General features: G+C 36.1%; 1 long non-coding RNA gene across 1 annotated transcript; it reads right to left on the bottom strand.

Annotated features, from left to right (window-relative positions):
* Positions 1-1713: 1713 nt before the first annotated feature.
* On the bottom strand, positions 1714-7731 carry LOC144370631 (uncharacterized). The gene is made up of 2 exons (XR_013430534.1): positions 6564-7731; positions 1714-2582 (listed from the first exon to the last, which is right to left on the bottom strand). It is a non-coding gene; the product is annotated as an uncharacterized LOC144370631 (long non-coding RNA).
* Between the last annotated feature and the right edge of the window lie 352 nt (positions 7732-8083).

The following is an 8083-nucleotide window of genomic DNA, read 5'->3' as shown; positions in this document are numbered from 1 at the left end:
GGTTCTAAAGACTGAACTACAGAAGTGTTCACAATAGCCTCTACCAAGACTTGATTCAATACTAAATATAAACTGAAAAAAAAAAAGTCACTGTAAGCCTATAACTCACATTTCCCAACTACATAATGTTGCAGTATCAATAGGCCCTATGGGGGTTAACAGTATCTAATTTTGAGATATCCATAGGAGTTTAAAATATTTATGCTGTTTGTTTATTTTTCCTCCTTCTCAGATTAAAAACTTATAATGGCCAGAGACTGTGCCTTTTTAAGAGTAAATCCTGGTAAAGATTAATTATTTTTAACTGAGACAAAAAAAAATCACAAAGAAGGTTTTTTTTCCTCCAGTTTCCTGTAGATAAAATGGAAATGATATTCCAAATCATCCAGTGAGCATAGATGCTCCCATCTATATCACAAGAGTTGATTTTTCTCTTGAGCTCTTGAACAAGTTTTCCAACTATCTTCTATACATTTCTAAGTCTCAATTTTAGTAAAGCTAAACTCTTAATCTTCCTCTCCCTAAGCACTGCTTCTCTGCTGAGCCTTTCTATCCTGTTTAATAGTGCCATCACATGTGAAGCATATGCACAAATTTTGGAATTATCAACAGTTGTCCTTCCTTCAATCCACCATACCCAGGCACTCAACAAAGTCTGATAATTTGATTTTTTTGCAACCTTTGTGCTATTAATTGTGCTCTTGGGTCTTGTTGCTTTTGTTTTAACCTGCATTAGTCCAATAAAACTCCTAATTAGTCTCACAAATTCTGAACTTTTGCTTCTTTTGACCAGGAGGTTCCCATTCTTTATCAACCTATCAGGTTAATTCATTTCCCTCCTCAACAACTAAATAACTTCCTCAATGTGTCCAAAATTAAAACCCAAATTTATTATGTATTTTTAAAACACCCTCTTTCAAGTTTCCATTCTATCCTTAGTGTTTTCTGTGTAGCAGAGTGTGCCCTATGTCCAAACCAATTTCAAAATATACCCTTCATTTGTGTATTTCGATATTTTATTCCTGCTGCTCCCTCAATGCTCACGTATTTACTAAAATTTTTCTCAGCCTTCAAGACCCAATTCAAATGCCACAATGCCTTTGGATTGTCTAATCGCAAGTCAGAAAAAAATATTGGCTCTTCATTTGGATGCCTCCAGTTTATTTGCACATATGCTTAGCCCTTATTCCTTTCTCTTTCCATGCTATCTCAAAGGCAATATAAGGAATTTTAAAAGAGCATGCTAATGGCAGTAGAATAACATGGGTTATAAATGCAGCTCTGCCCCTTAGTAACTCAGTGACCATGGGCAGCACCCTTAGTTTACACTGTCTTGACACCTCTTTTTATCATTTCTAAAATGAGGACAATAATAGCTACTCCGTATAATTATTATGAGGATTAGAGAAATCATTATGCTTATAAATATCTGTAATAATACAAATAATAGGTGCCATAAAGAAATGTTCTCTCTAGGTGGTTTTCATTAAATAAACGCCTCTGATATTTTCCCTCTGGAGAAATGAAAAGCAGCAACTTAGAAAATCTGAGACAATAACTCAATAACAACAAAATTGTCTTAATTTTGCAAATGAATTGAATAAGTTCCATAGATTGTTTATCCTTCATTCATTCACAAGGACACATGAAGGATACAGAGGAGGGCATGCAGTGTTTCTCCTAGGAAGGCTGGAAGAATGATCACACTACATAGTCATTTATATGTCTCTTTATTTATCCCCACTCCTGTCCTCTAGATTGTAAGCTCCTTGAGGAGATGAATGCAGCCTTATCCATTCCGGGTAAACTTGATGCTGAATGGAGCATATTACAAAGTTAATAATAAGGTTGGCTTGGATTAAATTAAATTTAACTGAATTGAAACTAATCAAACCTATGCTAATTAAATGTATGCATCAAAGAGAGGAAAATGTACTATTTAAGATTCACTTCCATCCCCCTCTGTTCTAGCCCTTGACTTCCTGCTCTTTGTTTATGTTAGCACAAGAAGCATCTCACAGCCTCCCTTTCCCGTTCTTCCATTAGCTTCCATCTGTTGCTTCTGCTGTGTTACATCCTTATTATGGCTTTCCTAATTATTTCACTTTGGTACACCCCCTCCCCCAGCTTTGTGATGGACATGTTATTTGTACAATCTGCAGAGTGTTTCATTACCAACGATGTGTACACTGGGAAAGGGGTGTGTTTATTATTCATATTTGTCATTATGCTGGAACTGCAATCACTTTTCTCATTTTGGCTCTTCTGTGCCTCCTCAATTTGTCTTCCTTTTGCTCATCTCTCTTCAGAAACAGTCTGATTCTAGTTATAATTGTTTGGATTTGTAGCAGATTGGCTGGGCTCTCTGATATTTGTATAACTTCACAAGAAAGGAAAAATATGCACCAAGACCCTCACAGCCAGTGGACGTTCAATTGTTCTCCTTTGCTCCCAACAGCAGATAACAACAGGCACTTCCCCCAAACAAGTCCACAGTATGTTTGCTGACCTATTGTTAATCTTCTGAAAGCAATCATTGATCTCATCCATCTGCTCTGTCAGTATCATTCCTTTCCTTCCCCCTGTGAAGTTAAGAAGATTGAAACCAAGGGTAATTGTAATCCTGTTATCAATAACAGCTCTTTCATACCATATTATAAGCAAAATATTATTTCTACATCTTGAAAGTTGGTTGCTAATAACAGGATTTTTTATCATTTCTTTTAAACTAGCATCTAAGAGCTATTCAAAAAGTCAAATAAGCATGAAATTTTCTGCTTCCCAACCCTGGAAAATTCTGATTTGGTGGATCTGGAATGGGGCCAAGGATTGTTATTTTTAACAAATTCTCCATGTGATTCTAAAGCAGGTAGACTGCAGAAAATATATTCAGTAACATTGTTAAGAAATGTGATAACTATCTACCAGGTGCAAAATTTAGAGGAAAAATATATTCAAATGATCATCAGGGGATACGATGATGGGTAACATGATTGGATTTTTAACCATTTGTTAGATCATGAAGTCTAGAGTCACAGTCTAAATTTCAAGATGGTGTAAGTGAATGTGTAAGACAATTCTTGACTTTTGCGTTCTGATGTTTCAACCATTGCCGGCAATAATCCTTAGCTTCAGTGTATCTATTGCCATGTAAAAAAAATTAACCCAAAATTGGGTAGTTTAATATAAAAGTTATTATTTCATAGTTTCTGAAGGTCAGGAACTTAGGAAAACTTATGATGACAAACCATTCTGATTTGCCTGGAACTAAGGGGATTCTTGGAACACAAGATTTTCAGGGATAAAACCAGAAAAGTTTCATATAAACTAGAATGAGCAGAATGAATCGATAACCTGGAGTTTTGCTGGGTAGTTTTGACCCAGGAGGTCTCAGGTTAAAAACAGTACTTCAGTAGAGTCTACTGTCACCAGTGGCTTCACTAAGGCAAGGGGATCTGCTTCCAAGATGGCACAGGTACATGGGTATTGGCCAGATGCCTTAGTTCCTTGCTGGCTATTGACAGGAGACTTCAGTTTCTTGCCACCAGCCTTCTCCCAAGGCTGATCAAGTTTCCTCACAACATGGAACTGAACCTCTTTCAGATTGAGCAACACAAGAGGGGGATAGGGAAAAACGCTGCAATTCCTTTTTTAATGACCTAGGCTCCAAAGTCATATATCACCATTTCTGCTGTTGTTTGCTTGTTGGAAGGCAACTTCTAAGTCTATCCACAGGGGAAAAAAAATTAGACTCTACCTGTGGAAAGGAAGAGCATCAAAGGATTTGTGAATCTGTTTTATACTCCCATGATTTCCAGTATTTTCCTCAAATTCAAAAACTTCCTAGAAGATGGTTTAATAGCTATCTCTACCTGCTAAACTGAAATAATTTCAAGTTAGAAAAAAAAAATCTCCTCCTGACTTTTCTTTTGGTAACTGCAATATAGCTGACCTTTCTGACTTTCGGAATTATGTTCTTGTTGCTTTAATAAAAGAGAATAAACCTTACTGCTATTTTACCGAAAGAAAGCTCATATTTCAAAGGTAAATGCCAATAAGTTTCCTCCAGAGTTGAGGATAAGTTAGAAACTTGGCAAGTTCACAATCAACCAGATCAAAGTGGCCAGTGAAACCAGAAAATGGCAGTCTCAAATTTATTTTATCTTATTTTCATTTTTATTTCATTTTTTTTTCTGTTGAATCACAGCTGATCAGAGCAGAGAAGCCAAGCTAACAAATTTGCTATGTGACCTTCAGCAACTATATTTCCTGGGTACCTCATAGACACATAAAATGAAGAAATTTGTCTAAAAGTTTTTTCTTCTAAGTTCTTTCTAGTTGTGATATTGTAAGATTATCGCAACTAAAAGGAAATTTGTCTGACCTTAAGGATGGACCAAGCCCATTTCCCTTTGCTTGCTGACTTGTATCTATTCCCCTGATGAGTTAATATAATACTCCTGTTTCTTCATAGGGTAATACAGTGTCAGAGATATAATCCAGCATCTGATTATTTGCATGAATAATCAAAGCATGTGAATATAGTAACCTCTCTCTCTAAAAAAGCAGAAGTTTAAAAATAAAAATTCATAAGAAGTGTGACAAGATACAAGTGCTAGAAATCTTCTCAGCTACCCAAATCATGGAGGCTAGACAAGGATGCTCAATGTGAAGTCCCTTTTGTCCATCAGTCACTTTTCTATGCCATGTGTTACAAACTGATGTGTCATGCATATCAATTCAACTCCTTGTTCAAATTCCTTCTGCATCATTCAAGAGTAATAATAATTACCTAATATCACTGATATCATTCAAGAGTAATAATCATTTACCTAATAGTACTAACAGAGTCAATGCAATATTTATTTTATTTTATTTTTCTATTTTTTTCTTCCATATTGATTTCCTTCTCCCTTGTGTTTATAAAATCGAACTTATTTAATACTACCTATTACTGTTAGTTGGGTCTTTCCTTTAAAAATGCAATTATTTGTTCTCTCTAATAAACAAAAAAAGCTTTCCATACATGAGATATTGATAAATAGTTTAAAATCATATTCTGAGAGCTGGATGCAGTGGAACAGACCTATAAGCCCAGAGAGTTGGGAGGCTAAGGCAGGAGGATCACAAGTTCAAAGTAGCCTCAGCAACTAAGGCTGAAAATGCTAGGTATACAGTATTCATATATCATAGATAAACAAGAACATAAAATTTTCTCCTCATAGACAAAGAACAAATAGCTTTGAGAGAATTGTTACTAGGCAGAATATTATAACCAAGAGTTAATGATAGAACATGCCATTTTTCATTAAGTACACAGCAAAAGAAATTCAGAGAAGTCTAATGTAAGAGCTGTTCAAGCTGTAAAATGTTCCTGGACTCTTAAGTTCTCCCCAGTGTGATATCCTTGGCAGTCCATAGTGGCTTAACTCTTCTCTTTATCAAATAAATTTAAAGTGTAATATCTTCAACATACATCAAACAACTAGGTACACGATGATGTTTATCATGTACAAATTTAAATATGCAAAGTCAAATTAAAATAACATTTAAAAAAAAATAAATATGTTTGACTGCAAGCCAACCACTTTATTTGGCATAAAAGCCAAAGAAATAGAAATTTCTTTCAACACAGGAAAGAAAACTGGCTTGTATTGGATTCACTAGTATACTACAGAGTGCATAAACTCATGCAATATGTTTTTTATGCAGAATTGGAGGAATAATTCTAGAAAAATACTGACACAACTTACAAGTTGTATCCTCTACCATAACTTTGAAGACTACTTCCAGAGGAAGAAAACAAGTGGTGGGGAGAGTGGTAGCAAAAAGTCATCAAGGACAGTGTTCTTCCTCCTAAGAACTAAGACGGAGTCTAAGGAACAAATCTAACGTGTTTGCATAAATGACAGAGGGAACTCAGGTACCCAGATGTCAATGGTGGACATCACCCCAGCTGAACACACTCTAATGAAGAACACCTTGTCTGGAGTCACAAGTAATGGTTCACAGACACACATGGCTGTGTCTTCTGACATTGAAATATGTGCAGAACTATCATCAGTTAGCTTCCTTTTTTTTTTTTTTTTGATACTGGTGATTGAACTCAGGGGCACTCGACCACTGAGCCACATCCCCAGACCTGTTTTATATTTTATTAGAGACAGGGTCTCACTGAATTGCTCAGTGCCTCACAGTTGCTGAGGCTGGCTTTGAACTGTGATCCTCCTGCCTCAGCCTCCTGAGCCACTAGGATTATAGGCTTTCACCACGATGTCTGGCAGCTGGCTTCCTTTTTATTGGATTGAGTACAAGAAAGAAACATCCTGGGTTAAACATGAAGGGAAAAGAAAAGAAGAAAAGGAGAAAAGAAGGAAGGAAGGAAGGAAGGAAGGAAAGAAGGAAGGAAGGAAGGAAGGAAGGAAGGAAGGAAGGAAGGAAGGAAGGAAGGAAGGAAGGAAGGAAGGAAGGAAAAACAAAAGAAAAATCAGGGAGTCATGTTTTCAAAGAGTTTCCCCTAAGATATCTTGCATGCTTGCCTCCTGTGCACCCCACTTTCATACCATTTCTTTTGCTTGCTTGAAAAGACAATCATTAAGTGATTTAGTGCTTCTTTTCTTCTGACTCATAGTTGATAAGACTACACCATGAATTTCAATCAGCTCTTCTCACTGTGTGAAGAAGGAAAGAAAATTCAAAAAAAAAAATTTAGAAAAATCAGACCTTGGAGAACGGGGTTGTTGGAAAGCATTTTCAATGTCTGCACAGTTTTTTTCACTGGGGAAAAATTATGTTGAGAAAATGGGTGAACTCCCTAAATTAGCAGTTTCAATACAAATCCCCAGCTTGAAGAAATGTGTTACATGGAAAGATTATTGGTGATTAGAAACCTTAATTCCAAGTTCCAGATGGGTGATTAGGAGCTGTGGAATGAATGAATCATGAAAAGTTTCTGAAATTCTGTTTCCTCATCTATAAAATGGAAAAAAATATTAACACCTACATTGCAAGCTGTCCATGAGAGTTAAGTGAAATTGTATTCTATAAATCGCAATAAAATGCTTTATGAAACACAGTAATGCATGGTGATAAAGACTACGGACTCTGGAGATGGGCTGCCCAGGTTTAAAATGTGGCTCTACTACTTGCTGGCTACATAATTTGCCAATACTTACCCTTTTAGGGCCTCAATTTCCCTTCTGTAAAATTCAGATGTGATGATGGTGTGATGATTACCTAAGAACTCCAAATATTGTCTGGCCCAGTGCAAGCTCTACTTAAATGCCATCTATTGTTATTATGTAACAGTTATTGATTTTTTTGAGTCATAATAATGAGAGCCATGTGAATGAAGGAAGAGATGTAAGCATTACAAAGAAGTGGAAATAAAATAGTGAGTGTAAAAACAATCCCACAGACTGAATTTAAAAAGACCCAATTTTTTATAAACAATTCTTTTTCAAGAGGGAGGGAAAGGAGAGTTCTCCAATCAGAGCAGAGGCCAATTCCTTAGCACACCAGTTTTTAGTGTATTTTTCCTGTGAGTACATCTCAATACCCACTTCCAAGAACTGCCTACCGTCAGCCAGGGGTGAAGGACCATATGATGAGGAGATGAGGGAGAAATAATCCTTTGCTCATGAGCTGGCAAACAATCTCCGAAAAAATAAACTATTTAAAAGAGTGATGAGAATGTAAATATAAATATGCTCATGGTATTCGTCAAGCAAACTCCTGAGACCTAGAAACAGTAACAGTGTAAATGGGTTAATGGGTTAATGGATTAATCCAAACTGCAGAATCAGGACAATAGTGATAACAGTATTAGGTTTATTTTCATTATTGCACTCCTTCTATTTGGCACCATCATGTGCCAGTGCCATGAAGAGTGTATCATATGTATTATCTTGTTTCATTCTCCTAAATACCCCATGGAACCAAGACTATGAAAAAAAAAAAAAGCTAAGTTTGATAGAAATAAGCAATTTGTCTAAAGTCAGATATCTAGAAAATAAATCCCAGACCCAAGCCCATCTCTACCTGATTCCAGTGAAAGTCCCTTTTACCTGTATGTTCTCTATCC

Source organism: Ictidomys tridecemlineatus, chromosome 14, assembly GCF_052094955.1.
Source record: "Ictidomys tridecemlineatus isolate mIctTri1 chromosome 14, mIctTri1.hap1, whole genome shotgun sequence".
In the NCBI taxonomy this organism is placed as follows: domain Eukaryota; kingdom Metazoa; phylum Chordata; class Mammalia; order Rodentia; family Sciuridae; genus Ictidomys; species Ictidomys tridecemlineatus.
Note: the sequence above shows the minus strand (reverse complement) of the source record. Positions and strands in the feature narration are given on the sequence as shown.